This window comes from Abramis brama (genome assembly GCF_963993115.1).
Source record: "Abramis brama genome assembly, chromosome: 15".
Lineage (NCBI taxonomy): Eukaryota > Metazoa > Chordata > Actinopteri > Cypriniformes > Leuciscidae > Abramis > Abramis brama.
The window spans coordinates 12,189,571-12,205,184 of record NC_139977.1 but is presented as its reverse complement, the minus strand read 5'-3'; the positions used below and the strand labels follow the sequence as shown (position 1 = coordinate 12,205,184).

General features: G+C 41.4%; 1 protein-coding gene across 1 annotated transcript in view; it reads left to right on the top strand.

Moving 5' to 3' along the window:
• Positions 1-9,416: 9,416 nt before the first annotated feature.
• Positions 9,417-15,614, top strand: part of trpc5b (transient receptor potential cation channel, subfamily C, member 5b) — a 47,413-nt gene continuing 41,215 nt past the window's right edge. The window contains exon 1 of the mRNA XM_084136542.1: positions 9,417-9,498. The gene's annotated coding sequence lies outside the window, so the exon portion shown is untranslated. The remainder of the gene's footprint in view (positions 9,499-15,614) is intronic.

Here is a 15,614-nt window from a genome sequence, read left to right as displayed (position 1 = left end):
TGTCTCAGCTGCTGCCTGAACCCAAACAAACAGATGAACTAGAAGAACTAACTAGCACTATGAGCACCATTCTCTCTAGAACATTGGATGTTGTTGCACCCGTTAGATTAAAAAAGGTTACAGAGAAAATTAAAGCACCATGGTACAATAATACTACGCATGTTCTAAAGAGAGAAACCCGTAATTTAGAGCGTAAATGGAAACAAACTAATTTAGAGGTCTTTAGAATCGCGTGGAAAGACAGTATGTCACGTTATAAAAAGGCCCTAAAAGCGGCCAGGGCTGAGCATCTCCGCAAACTAATAGAAAACAACCAAAACAATCCTAGGTTTTTATTTAACACCGTGGCTAGACTAACAAATAAACAGACGTCACCCGAACAAAATATCCCGTTACAGTTTAGTAGTAATGATTTCATGAACTTCTTCACTGAGAAAATAGAAAACATCAGAACCACAATTGTAAATGTTCAATCCTCAATCTCGCCTTATAATTCAGCCTCAATTTCCCCCCCGCAAGAACAATTACAGTGCTTTACAACTATAGAACAAAAAGAGTTAAATAAACTTATCACTTCATCTAAAACAACAACATGTTTATTAGATCCTATACCAACTAAACTACTGAAGGAAGTGTTACCTGTAGTGGAAGGTGGTCTCCTCAATATTATTAACTCGTCTTTATCTTTAGGTCATGTTCCAAGAACATTTAAACTGGCAGTTATAAAACCTCTCATTAAGAAACCACAATTAGATCATAATAATCTAGCAAATTATAGACCCATTTCAAATCTACCTTTTATGTCTAAAATACTAGAAAAAGTTGTGTCCGCTCAACTGGGCTCTTTCTTGCAAGAAAATGATATCTATGAAAAGTTTCAGTCTGGATTCAGGCCGCATCATAGCACTGAAACTGCGCTCGTTAAAATCACAAATGATTTACTCTTAGCTTCTGACCAAGGCTGTATCTCAATACTAGTTTTACTTGATCTAAGTGCTGCGTTCGATACTATAGATAATACAATACTCTTAGATCGACTTCAAAATTATACTGGTGTTCAAGGACAAGCATTAAGCTGGTTTAGATCATACTTATCTGACCGCTACCATTTTGTCTATTTAAATGGAGAAAAATCGATCATAACTCCAGTAAACTATGGAGTGCCGCAGGGATCTGTGTTAGGCCCTCTGTTATTCTCAATATATATGATGCCACTTGGAAATATTATAAGGAAACATGGAATTAGTTTCCATTGTTATGCTGATGACACTCAAATATATATTTCATCACGGCCGGATGAAAACGCTAATTTATCCAAATTGACAGAGTGTGTTAAAGATATAAAAGATTGGATGACGCGTAATTTTCTTTTATTAAATCCAGACAAGACAGAGGTAATACTTATCGGTTCAAAAAACCGCCCACAGAACCTCTCACAATACAACTTTGACATTGTAGGATGTCCTGTTACTTTATCCTCTACAGTAAAAGACCTGGGTGTTATACTCGATTGTAACCTGTCTTTTGAAAATCATATTTCGTATGTTACAAAAACTGCCTTTTTCCACCTTAGAAACATTGCTAAGCTACGTAATATGCTATCAGTTTCTGATGCAGAAAAGTTAGTTCATGCATTCATGACCTCGAGACTAGATTACTGTAATGCTTTATTAGCCGGTTGTCCTGCATCCTCAATAAACAAGCTACAGTTAGTCCAAAATGCAGCCGCTAGAGTTCTTACTAGATCAAGAAAATATGATCATATAACACCGATTTTATCATCACTACATTGGCTACCTATAAAGTTCCGTATTAATTATAAGGTATTGCTACTGACTTATAAAGCCCTAAACGGCTTAGCTCCAGTCTATTTAACGGATCTTCTATCACCCTATAATCCATCGCGCTCTTTAAGATCAATAAATTCGAGGCTTTTGGTCATACCTAGGATATCCAGATCAACCAAAGGAGGGAGAGCATTTTCACATTTGGCTCCAAAACTCTGGAATAGCCTTCCTGATACTGTTCGTTACTCGGACTCACTCTCCCAGTTTAAAACTAGATTAAAGACGCATCTTTTCAGCCAGGCATTCATATAATATTGTTAATCTCACAGTTTCAAACTACAATCCGGCCTCTAGTTCATAAATGCCAGAGGAGAACTGGCCCCCGACTGAGCCTGGGTTCTCCCAAGGTTTTTTTTTCTCCATTAGGTCACCTGATGGAGTTTTAGGACACCATTAGGTCACTTGATGGAGTTTTTCGGTTCCTTGCCACTGTTGCCTTTGGCTTGCTCAGTTGGGGATATTTGGGGATATTTAATTTTATTCTATCAATCAATAAATTCCACTAGAAACAAACTTTGTTGTATTATTTTATTTTAATACTGTGAAGCTGCTTTGATACAATCTGTATTGTAAAAAGCGCTATACAAATATATTTGATTTGATTTGATTTGATTTGATTTACTCCATAAAAATATTCATTTTAATATTTATTTTATTTATAAAAGAAACTCCAACAACAAAAAATATAACGTTATAATACATTTATTCCTCCGCCAAGCAATGTAGTTCCAAATAGGTTGCCAAGCAACACATGCAGCAACCGTAGCAACAAAGAATCACAAATGGCAGTTGCGCAGTAATACTAATGTAATGACAGGTGTATGTTTGTTGAGTAATTTACAACGGCTTCGAACGCGGCTCAACCAATCAGAATCAAGGACCGGAACTATCCGTTTTATAATGGATGGATTATCTCGGCAAAGGAGAAGTGCTCACTAACACAGATTTAGACAAATTTGTGAGCAATATTTGAGAGAAATAGGCCTTTTGTGTACATACCTGTAGAGTCTTAGATCTTTGAGTTCAGCTCATGAAAAATGGGGGCATAAACAAAAGTGTTGCGTTTAGAATTTTGTTCAGTGTATGTATGTATATATATATATAAAAAACCAATGAACAAAAACAGTTCTGGCACACAAACTGTTCTCGCACAGCACAGACAAGCGTTCCAGCATTCTGTCACATTTTCCCTGTCTGTTCCTTTTCTTCTTCTTCTTTCTCCTCTTGGCTGCTGAGCTTTTCTGTGTCAGTGGCAGCTTGATTTTCCACAATGCGACAAGTCCTCCACTGCAAAAGCGAAAGATTTCCCCAAGTGTCTGTAACAGACTAAGCCGATTGTCTCCATGTGTCGCCTGTGTCAAATCACTCTGAATTCCAGCTCTGTCGCAGCTGGATGCAGCCACTCCTGTCTTTATTCCTCCCTCTCGCAGGTAATCTCTCGCTATTTAAACTTCAATTGATAGTTTTGCTCCATCGCAATGTGCATGGCAGCGAGAGAGCAGTGTTAAAGTTTTAGCTTAGGTAAGCTTATGTTGTATTGGCTTCAAGATCTTAGCGTTTTTCCTGCCAGAGTCGGCTTTGGGTTGTTTGCTGAGGGTTTGTGAGGGGCTATTCTATTCTTCTTAAAGCTTCTTCGGCAAGATTTGTATTGTGTAAAGTACCATACAAATACATTTTAACTGAATTACTTTGCTGTTGTCATCACTTGGCACAACTGTGAATTATGTGAGTCAACATTTTCAGCTATGATCCAAGATCTAGTGAGCTGGCTAGGCAGCTTAAAGCATCATAGGCATGCTTCCCACATGAAGTGCTGTATATGCTGCCTTCTGTGTACACCACACCGTTTTCAACTAAAAATGCCAAACTTTTTATGCGTTTTGGCCATTCATTTACATGACAATGGCGTTTTGGGGGCTTGAAAACGAGTTTCAAAGTGCAAGTTTTTGAAAGCTATATCGTTATCATCTATATTACAAAAACACAAATTTGTGAAAACGGTGACGCCATGCGCATGAGAAAAAAAAACGTTGTCGTGTAAATGTAGCTTAAGACAGAGTAGCATGCAGGGGTGCGGGAAGTAGGGGTGCTGTTTTTACAGGATTGTAAATGCAACGCAAATTTTTTTTCATTTACATTTATTAATTTTTAGTATTTAGGAATGTATTTGTAATAAACACTTTAAGTGGGCTATAAGTGGGCACTTTAAGTGGGCACTTTATTTTAAGTTAAAGTAAGTGGGCACTTTAAGTGGGCTATTAACTGTTGCAATGTGTGTAAAAAGATTTACTCCGCTCTACTCCTGAAACATATGTTGTGATTCTCCTTCGGGCGATCCTATATGTGTATTCTTCCACTGTACAGCTTCCCAGTTGGCTAGCCTGTGTCTTTCCCCTGTCTGTGTTGTCTCCACCCTGGCTAGGTTCGATCCTCCGCATGGACCTTCCATATGTAACTTAGCACTGCCCTCTGGCCAGTCCATATGTGTAACTCCTCATACATCTCCCTAGAGGGCAGTGTGGTCTCTGTAGCATCCCTTTCCAGTTGGAATAGGCACGCTTTCCCAGTGTTATCCAATATTCTCACTGAATGGGTAATCACTGAATGATATTCTCTGTGTAAAGCCCTGTCCTTCTTCCACCCCAGTGGTGCGGGGGGGGGGGCTTACACGGGTGAAGGCACAGCGCTTGTGGCGTTTTTCTTAGGGATCCCAATTCATCAGTCACTGAAGTAAAACGTAGTGACTGACTGAATGGGAACATCTAGGTTACCTAACCCCCGTTCCCTGAAGGAGGGAACAGAGACGTTACGTCCCGTCGCCACAATCCCTGGGCTCACCGATCAACGACCGGGCTCGACTCCTCAGCGAAAACTTAGTGAGTGTCTCTCTGCACACTTCCTATATACCCGCAGCACGGGGTGTGCTTCCCGATGCAAATCTCACTCAAAGTGCTTCTGTTTCTGTTAACACTCGAAGGTGATAGCGCTCTCGTCAATCACTGACGTAACGTCTCCGTCCCCTCCTTCAGGAAACAGGGGGTTACAATAGGTAACCTAGACGTTCTATTTGTACAATGTTGAACTTTCACTTATGAGTGTTGGTGGGTTATTATATGCATTAGACCATGTGTACACCAAAACATTTTTTTATCTGAGGCCAGCGTATTTTTTTCCAGTGTTTTCAATGCAAGCGCTCCATATTTAAAAACAGCAGCAGCGTGACGAAGCACTGAGAATCTATTTTCTGCTAAGCACAGAAATGCTTTTTACCTGGTCGTAGAGAGTAATTTTTTTTTTTTACTTTGGGTAAAACTGTTCTGTTTTGGCTTAGTTTTGTGCTCCCAGTTCCTGTGCTCATTTCCTGTCATCCTTAGTTGAGCTAGTTTCCTAGTGTGTGCCTATATGTTACCATAGTAACCTATTGTGTCCACCTGCCACCTGTGTATATATACCGCCTGTTTAGTTCAGTCTCTTGTCGGTTCTGGTTAGCACTAAGTTTGGTTTTCTGTTTCTGTTTTGATTTATTATTAAAGATGAATTATTGGAATTTAATTTTCTCCTTCGTGTGATTGAACCACAACGTAACAAAAATGCAGCGTTCATCACTGTCACTGTCACTTTTTACCCAATCTCACTGAAATGTTTCTTGAGCAGCAAATCAGCATATTATAATGATTCACGAAGGATCATGTATAACTGAATACTAAAGTAATGATGCTGAAAATTCAGCTTTGCCATCACAATAAATTACATTTTAAAATATATTAAAATGGAAAACAGTTATTTTATTAATGTAATAATGTTTGCCTTTAATTGATCAAATCAATGTAGCCTTGGTGAGCATAAAAATTAACAAAAAATATATATTTTTACAACCCCAAACATTTGAAACAGTAGTGTACATATAAATGCCAGACCTATAGCATTCAGTATGCAATCTAAGAAATGTCTGTAAAAATAGAGCCGAATTTGTATTGTGTTAATATGAAGGAATTTTCCATATTGATTTTCACAGGAGTTTTACCCATATTTTGAATTACGCATTGCATTGTATTGTGTATATGGTTAAAGGAAATGTCTGTATAATATTCTGGCAGAAAATTATCAATACCTTTTTTGGTTTTTCTACAGCCTGACATCAACACAGTTGATTAGATTTGTATATAATGCAATGTCTAAAAAACAGATAGCACACCAAAATGATCTACAAGACACAGTTTGAATGATCAAGCGGAGCTAATTGTAGAAAAATGTGGAGAATAACAAGAAATGCTTAGATATCATCAATATAGTGCTGTCTTGTAATTATTGCATGTGAATGACTGGTTACTGCTGTCAAAATCTCAGCGCAGAGGAGCCATACATTATACATGCCATAGCCCACAGCCATACTAGACATGATGAATAATCCACCAGGGATTACTGCACTGGGGTTATTATTATAGCAACTGTGCCAAAAGGTCACTGATTTCTTGAAAATGAATTTGATAAGATATCTGGAGACACAAAGCATTACATAATTATACTGTATTAGTAAATGAAAAGAAATTCATTCAGAAATGTTCATTATGCAAGCCTTGTTATTAGGGGTGCACTATTAAACCAGATAAACTCATTAGTGTGCTTATCTAACAGGGTTCCTCAGGCTCTTCCAGCAGTCATCCAACTAAATCATAAATGCAGTCCAGACTGAATGGGAATCATTAAAGTTATCTTTTGTTTCATTTAAGTTTAAGCTTTTTATTTCTCCTAAAATTCCTTTACCTAAAATACAATTGCACACAAATGAGACAATTTGTGTAAAAGTGCGGGGTTTTAATGAATCATCATAACTCAGATCATTTGTGACCACATGAAGTGGATGAGAAATGTTAGCTGATGAACGATTAAACGATTGACCAATCAGAATCCACATTAAAGAGATTGGGGATTTAAAGCAGCAGAAAACATGGACATCACAAAATACCAGACTTTGAAGTCGTTCAGAACACAACAAACTCATGCAGAAAAAATGAACATTGTTACTAGGAAACCCATGACAAATGAAAATAATGTGTTCTAAAATATCCTCTGACTTGATGGAATCTTAAGTCTGAAGTTAGTCTGTGCCCATCATCTGACTGCCAAATATCTGCAGAATAGCTTTTCTGACTTTCGCCAACTAGCGTCAACTTGTCTAGACTGCAAAAATCTGGACAAAAGTTGTGTAGTGTTCTTGGTGTGAATGGGCCTTATTTGGTATTTGCACATGTGAAATTCATGTATTCTTTCTTTTAAGCCTGTGACACACCAAACCGACATCAGAGAACTAGCGACAAAGAAAACCGAACCATCCAAACGATTCCAAACGGTTATTTCATAATGAAAATATTTGCGTATGGGAATGCTCAGGTAAGATGAAGATGTAAAATTAGATGAGCCATTTGTGTGTGCCCTTTTGACTTTGACTGACTGCACTGCCCACAATTCTGTCATAATTTACTCACCATCAAGTCGTTCCAAATCTGTATGAGATTCTTTCTACTTCTGAACACAAAAGAAGATATTTTGAAGAATGTTGATGGTAGTCATTGATTTCCATAGTATTTTTTTTTTTCCTACTATGGAAGTCAATGACTACCGTCAACTGAGTAAGTAATGACAACATTTTGGGGTGAACTACTATCCCTTTAACAAGCCCAATTGGCCACAAATCCGCCAATGGAGTCCTTTTAGTGCTGCAAAAACTGAGCTGACAGAAACTCAACAATGGCCCAACTTTGACTGACAGCTGACAATTGGCTTGGTGTTAACGGACAATAGAAACAGGATTAAATAGTTTGGGAAGAATAGTTATACAATTTCAGCAGGGACGCAAATAGTTGGGAATTGAACCAAATGAAACTAAAATTGAAATAGAATGGTCTAAAATAGAAGCGACCAACTGACTGACATGCACGACAACCAGCTACAGTTTGTTTTTTCTTTTTATTGCTGATTAGGGTGGATAAATCTCACACTGATGATGCCTAGTTTTTAATTAAGATGTGTTTTGGTTTATCCGATCACTATAGACAAAGGAGACACATTCCCATTTACACCTTATGTTTTAATCTGTCTCTTTTGTCCACTTTCAGCCACTTCTGTCCTGATTTCTTCAAGGGAAGGGCCTATAGGTGGGTAAATATACAGGTTTTTCAGATCTTTTGATCTAATGCACGAAATAAGCTTGAGTAATTTACATATGAACGCACGGACGACGGAAAAACATACGGAGAGCATCAGCGTTCGTTTCAGCTCTGACAGCCACAAGATCACACCGAACACTGAGTGAGTGTTAGAAATCAGGAATGGTAAGAGAACATTGTGCTTGGTTTTGATCTTCAAAAATACTTGGGTCTTCAGCTGAAAAAGTTTAAATCCCATCTGGCTAGCACGCTTCCCATAATGTTTACGTCAGTGGGCGGAGAGAAGACTGTCTTTTGTGGCTGTTTGAATGTATTCGACCATATGAACGTTTACACTACGAAAGCAATCCAGTCGAATGTGTTTTCAACTACCTCTGGAAGTGGTCAAAAGTGGACAAGCTCAAAGCGTTTTAGACCCCGTTTACACCTGTATTTAGCGTCGTCCACCCGTGTTCCGATCGACAAATCGCATCTCAATACCAGGTGTAAACAGGGCCTAAATGCCTTTACCAAAAAACTCTAAATGGCTTTATGGGATGAAACGGAAGTAGCAAAAGTGAACAGACTTTGGGTGTGCTATCTGAGGCTGAGACTAATATGTGAGCCATGGAGAAATGTGCCTAGAAGGGCGAGTGAACGTACCGCAACGCTGAACGCCACACATCTGCCTGCTTCTCCAGTGGGCTGAGCTGTCGCCAACCAAGCACCTGTACTTGTCCTGTCATTCCCAGTGAGCAAAACAAAGTGCCCAGGAGAGAAACACCAACACATTAATGTCAGGGGAGAAACAGAGAAACACTCGTAGCTCTTCAAGACGAAGAAGGAGATAGGCAGGATTTGAGATGACAACCACCAAAAAACAACCTGGGTGCTGAAGAGGAGGGGAGAGAGAATGGGGAAGGGGAACTGGGGGGATGCTGCAAGAGGGAGGGAGGGATGGAGACAGAGAGAGGAGGGTAAGATGGAAAAGGGAAAAAAACGGAGAGAGAACAGCTAGTCAGAGCGGCACAGAGGCAGACTGAGGTAGAGCAGGAGCTGAAGACGACACTCCATCCCGCAACCATGACAACGGAGGCAAGCGCATGCCAAACCCCCCGTACCCTCGCACCACCGATAAGGGGGCTGTGAACCTCGATGGACACAGGAACCGACTGCAAAACACATTGAGGCACTGAAAACCTGGAAATATCCTTTTTTCAGCATCGATTAGTTCTTTTCCTGTGCTTTCACCTGGTGAGATGTGTTGAATTGCTGCTCATCAGGGTGGGCTGAATCCGGATCAAAGCGAACAGCTGGAAACCACACGCTGGAGCCTTTTCCACTGTGACCCATCAATGGAGTCCCTGAGGTGGGCTTAATATCGCTCAATGGTTCTCCTACGGAGCAAACAACCAGGCGCAATGCCAGCAGGCTTGAAGACAGATTATTCTTGAAATTTGCCTGTGAGATTGAAGAGACAAAACATGTAAACCAGATGATGCCCGGTGAGTGCGCATTCCTAATTTTGCATGTGGAAAATTTTTTATCATTTGGAAAAGTATAATAATTTTAACATGTTGCTGAAGGTGCAGTGAGATCAGTGGAGAGAAAAAACATCAGTATCCACATCAAATGTATTCGCTATCTGTGACTTTGAACAGGGTTGACACAGAAGATGCGAGAATGTATCAAGAAAATGTTATCATAAAGGATGAGAATGAACAGTTTATACCAATGACTTTCAGAAAATTGACTGCAAAACTGGTTTGTAGAAAGGGTTTCTATACTAATAGCTAAGACTATTGTAGCATTCAGAAAATGGTTAAGCACTATCTTAGAAAAAACACTGTGTTGTCGAAGCACACAAACACATTTAAGTGTGGCAGCCGTCTGCGACTGTCAACAGGTTATTAAGGCTTTAATGAATCTCCCACAGCGATGTTTGATGGCTTGTCCTCACGAAACGGTACCATGTGTCGCCATGACTTGCTTCTGATATAATTAACAGTACACTGAACTTAGCCACATATGTGTTTAAATAAATGTTTCATGGGAATATCAGACAGTTTGCATGTCCTCATTCATAACCATTATATTTAAATAAACTCAAAAAAAGAATGTGTTGGCTCAACAAAAAAAATTAACGCAATTTTTTTTTTTAGTTATGACAACATTGAGTGAATTTACATTCAACCAACAAGCTACATTGAGTTAGAGGAACCTAATAATTTGTAGCAAAAACACAAATTTTTAAGTTGATTACTCAAAAAAATTAAGTCGGTCTAACTTCCAGAATTGTAGCCTTGGAACTATTTCAGTTCAAATCAACAGCTATCATAGCTAACATAACTTATTTAACATGCATATTTAATGAACAAGTAAGATATTGATATAAGTCATTGCTTATAGAATCAATGTAGTGTTTACCTTCATGTATCTACTCTTCAGGTATCTAACATTACAGAAACTCTTAACAGAAATGTCAAACATAACAGCATTAAACACTAATAGGTCTTTCCCTTCACTAAAAACAAATAAATGAACACTCAATTTCAACATTTATTCTCCTTATCCAGTCATATGCAAAGCATGCTGGGAACTAGAAATCCACTGCCTATAATTAATATAATATAAAAGTTACTACAACCTAATAATAAAAAAAAGCCAATTAACGCAGAAATTTGTTTAAATTACAGACAATATTAAGTTGATTTAATGATCAACATTATTATGTCAACAGAAATTTACAAAATAATGTTTGCAACTTAAAAGGTTTAATTAAAACAATTCGAATTTTTAACTTGCAACCATGCATTTATTAAAGTTGTGCTAACAGGTCCCATTGAATTACTTTTTAGAGGCTAAATATAATTTAAAGTAAATTTGAGTGGAATTTTGGTTTCACTTTTTTTAAGGTGTCATTGTTACGGTGTAATAATTACTCAAAATCTACTCACTATAGGGTTTTGGGTTAGGGTTTGGTTATGGGCACTGTAAAATAATTAGCTTTATACATTTGAGAAAATCTGGTAATTTGTCTTTTTCCTTCATTCTTTGTTCAAACCTGTAAAATTTTAACATTTCCACATTTAAATGGACATGGACCAACCAAAAGTATTCTATTATTTAAAATGTTTTAACTATATAGCACAAAAGATATTGACTAAGGGTGTTATTAGATATATGTTGTTATCTTCAACCCTGTATTGTCAGGTTTGGCATAGACGAAGCAGACAGAATGGTAAGTTAAATGCTTTAATTTGCAGAATGGATCGGTACAGCGAAACAGGTGAGTAAACAGTAAGTTGAATTTCAGATGATAGCTTAACTGAAGTGTAACCAAGTCTCTTTCTCTTGCAGATGATGATGATGAAGGAGTTCCTTAGAAGACGGAATGGTGACTGGCTGAGAAGATCGGGATCGAAGGTAGGTATACAGGTAAGTATGGCAGAGAGTCTGTGTCATGTATAGACGAGATCAGACAATGACTGAATGTTTGATGCAGGTATATATTGGTGAACTGATGATGAGGTCCAGGTGACGGTGATTAGTAATCAGGTGACAATGAGCGTGTGAATGACTGAGTGGGCGGAGTGAGGGAATGAGTGGAAGGAGATGGTGATGGAATCCTGACAGTACCCCCCCCTCCCGAGGCGGCTCTTGACGGCTGGGAAGAAGAGAGATGTTGCCGGCGACGAGGTCGACCACGACCCCTGGGAGCTGGCCGGTCAGGATGGAATTGGGAGAGTAAGGCTGGATCTAGGATATCATCACGGAGCACCCAGGAACGCTCCTCTGGACCGTAGTCCTCCCAGTCCACCAGATACTCCAGACGGGGACCTCGCCGCCGGGAGTCCATGATGGATCGAACGCTGTAGATGGCCTCTTCTTCCACAGGAACGGGAGGAGGAGGCACGTCATCCGAGGTGGAATCTGAGGGAACAGAAGAGACTGGGTCAGTGAAGGGTTTGAGGAGAGAGAGACATGGAAGGAAGGAGAGATCTTGTACTGAGGTGGAAGGTTGAGTCTGTAGGTTACTTCGTTCAACTGCCTCTGGATGGTGAAAGGTCCAATGAATCGAGGACTCAGCTTACGGCAAGGCAGGCGGAGGGGAATGTCCCTCGTCGATAACCACACCTGACCAGGTTGGTATTGGGGTGTATCGGCTCGTAGACGATCCGCTTGATCCTTGTGCCTCCGCACTGCCTGTTGTAGATGCACATGAGCTGAATCCCATACCCCCTCGCTCTGATGGAACCAAAAGTCGACAGCTGGAACCTCCGAGGGCTCACCCGACCAAGGGAAGAGAGGTGGCTGATATCCGAGGAAGCACTAAAAGGGGGTGAGCTCGGTGGTACGCTGAGTGAGGGAATTCTGAGCGTATTCCGCCCAGGGGAGGTATCGGTTCCAGCTGTCTTGGTACTGGTGGCAATAAGTTCGCAGATAACGTCCTATCTCCTGAATCTTCCACTCAGTCTGGCCGTTGGTCTGTGGATGATATCCTGAAGAGAGGCTGACAGTGACCCCGAGGAGCTTGAAGGCGTGCCACACCCGGGAGATGAATTGGGGTCCCCTGTCTGAAACGATGTCTTCTGGAATGCCGAAATTTCTGAATACATGATGAAACAATGCTTCAGCTGTTTCTAAAGCCGTGGGTAAACCAGGTAAAGGTATCAGCTTGCAGCCTTTGGAAAATCTATCCACAACGACGAGCACACAGGTAAATCCACCGGATCTAGGAAGGTCAGTCATGAAGTCCACTCTGATGTGTGACCAAGGGCATCTGGGTATAGGTAGTGGCACAAGTTTACCCTCAGGTAGTTTCCTGGGAGTGTTGGTGATGGCGCAGACTGAGCAGCCACGGACGAACCTGGAGACATCTTCGAGAGGGTACGCTTGCTACCTGGATGTCCAGAGCCCGGAACTGTGTGAGCAGAGTCCAGAAGGGGAGTACGAAGATGTTGAGGTACGAAAGTACGCCCTTCTGGACCTCCCAGCGGAGCAGGATGGCGAGAATTTTCCTGAGAGATTTTCTGGTCGATGTCCCAGAGAATGGGACTGAGGATTAAGGCTGGAGGGAGGATGGTTTCAGTACTGAGGTCCTCTGAAGATGAATGATGGAGTCTGGAAAGAGCGTCTGCCTTGCAATTCTTACTTCCTGGACGGTAAGTAACAATGAAGTTGAATCGAGTGAAGAAGAGTGCCCAGCAGGCCTGGCGAGGATTCAATCTTCTTGCCTCACGAAGATATTCCAAGTTGCGATGATCTGTTATTACTTCGAACTGGTGATTTGCTCCCTCCAGCCAATGTCTCCATTCTTCTAAAGCCAGTTTTATGGCTAGCAGTTCCCGGTTGCCGATGTCGTAGTTTTGCTCCGCCGGGGACAGCTTTTTGGAAAAGAAGGCACATGGATGGAGTCTGGGAGGCTCACCCTGCCGCTGTGACAGCACCGCTCCAACCCCAGTGGAAGATGCATCGACCTCAATGATGAAAGGGAGTTCTGGATTGGGATGGATGAGGATTGGTGCTGTCGTGAAGACTTCTTTGAGGAGATGGAAGGCTTGGATAGCTGTGGGATTCAAGGACAGAGACTTGGGTCGATTCTTTAATGAAGATGTGAGAGGAGCACTGATGAGACTGTAGTTCTTGATGAATCTTCTGTAGAAGTTTGCAAAACCGAGGAATCTTTGAAGTTCTTTGACAGATGTGGGTAATGGCCAGTCTTGGATTGTTTCCACCTTCCTCTGGTCCATCTGGATACCATGCTGATCTATAATGTAACCCAGGAACTGAACAGAGGTGATATGGAACTCACACTTCTCCAATTTCAGGTAAAGCTTGTGTTCTCTCAGTTTCTCTAGTACTTGAATGACATGATGATGATGTTCAGCAATTGAAGATGAATAGATGAGGATATCTTCAATGTAGACAATCACAAAGCGGTTGAGGTACTCACGGAACACTTCGTTCATGTACCCTTGGAAGACCACTGGAGCGTTGGACAGCCCGAAGGGCATAACCTGATATTCATAATGGCCAGATGGGGTGACGAACGCTGTCTTCCACTCATCTCCATGCCGTATACGGATCAAGTTGTATGCACTCCGAAGGTCCAGTTTCGAAAATATGCGAGCCCCACGCACCTGCTCCAAGGCAGCTGGGACCAAAGGAAGGGGATAACTGTATTTGACGGTTTGAGAGTTGAGATGACGATAATCGATGCAGGGCCTCAAGCCTCCGTCCTTCTTACCCACAAAGAAGAAACTTGAAACGGCAGGGGAGGTCGATGTGAGGATGAACTGTTGTTGTAAAGCCTCCTCCACATACTCCTCCATGGCCTTCTGCTCCGGGATGGACAGTGGATAGATACGACCTTTAGGTAGAGTGGCTCCAGGTAGCAAGTCGATTGCGCAGTCCCATGGCCGATGAGGTGGTAGTTTAGTAGCCAGTTTCTTGCTGAACACATCCTGGTACGCCTGGTACTCCACTGGAATCTCTACTTGATGCTCTACTTCAGGGCTCTCAACCGAGGTGGAACAAACAGGAACTTTGGACCTCTTCTGAGGCGTCGATGATGAAGGGATTTTCTTGATGGATGATAGACAGAACAAATGGCAGGACTCACCCCAACGTAATACTTCACCAGATTTCCAGTGAAGCGTCGACTGATGTTGAACTAACCAGGGGTGTCCCAGGATGAGCTCAGCGGTGGACTCCTCCAGCACCATAAAAGAAATCTCCTCTGAATGAAGACAACCAACACGCAGCGTCAGAGTAGGTGAACAGTGACGAATTCGACCTCGACCCAGCGGTTTTCCCTGGATGGTTTGTACATGGAGGCCTTGACAATTGCGATGTTTGCAGATGTTCAATTTTTGGAGAAGCTGTGTGGAGATGAAATTCCCCACCGAACCAGAGTCAATAAGGGCTTGCGCTGAGACACAAATACGAGAAGTTAATACATGCACAGTGGTGCGAGTTAAAGCTTCAATTTTAGGTGAGACTTGAATTGTGCTTACTGCTGGGCATGGAGGTCGAACAGGGCAAGAGCTGAGAAGACGATTATCAGATGCACAATAGAGACGGTTTATGAAGAATTCGTCGTTGACGCTCTGAAGCTGGAAGATGGGCGGAGCCGAGATCCATAGGCTCTGGTGCTGGAGGAGTGACTGATGGAACCGTGGGCGGAGGACATACAGTGAGAGTCGGAGAATCACAGGCTGATAGTCTTTGCGAAACTCGATTGGATCTTTAAATTAATTTCTCAATTCCCAGACTGTCGTCGTAAACCACCATCAACTGACGAATGTTAGGGTTCAAACCATGACGAAAAGCTGTGATCAATGCTGCCTCATTCCAACCACTGGATGCCGCTAAAGTGCGGAATCGTAAAGAGAAAGTACTCACAGAAGATTGGCCTTGACGAAGATTGTAGAGTTGATCATGTACTGATAGATCGGCAGCTGTTTGACCAAAAACTTCTTTGAAGTGTTGTATGAAACCGGAGAGGGATTTGACGACTTCCGAACCCGAATTCCACAGAGACTGTGCCCACTGAAGTGCTTGCCCAGGCAGAAGTGAAATGATGAAAGCAACACGAGCTGAATCGTTGATGAATTGA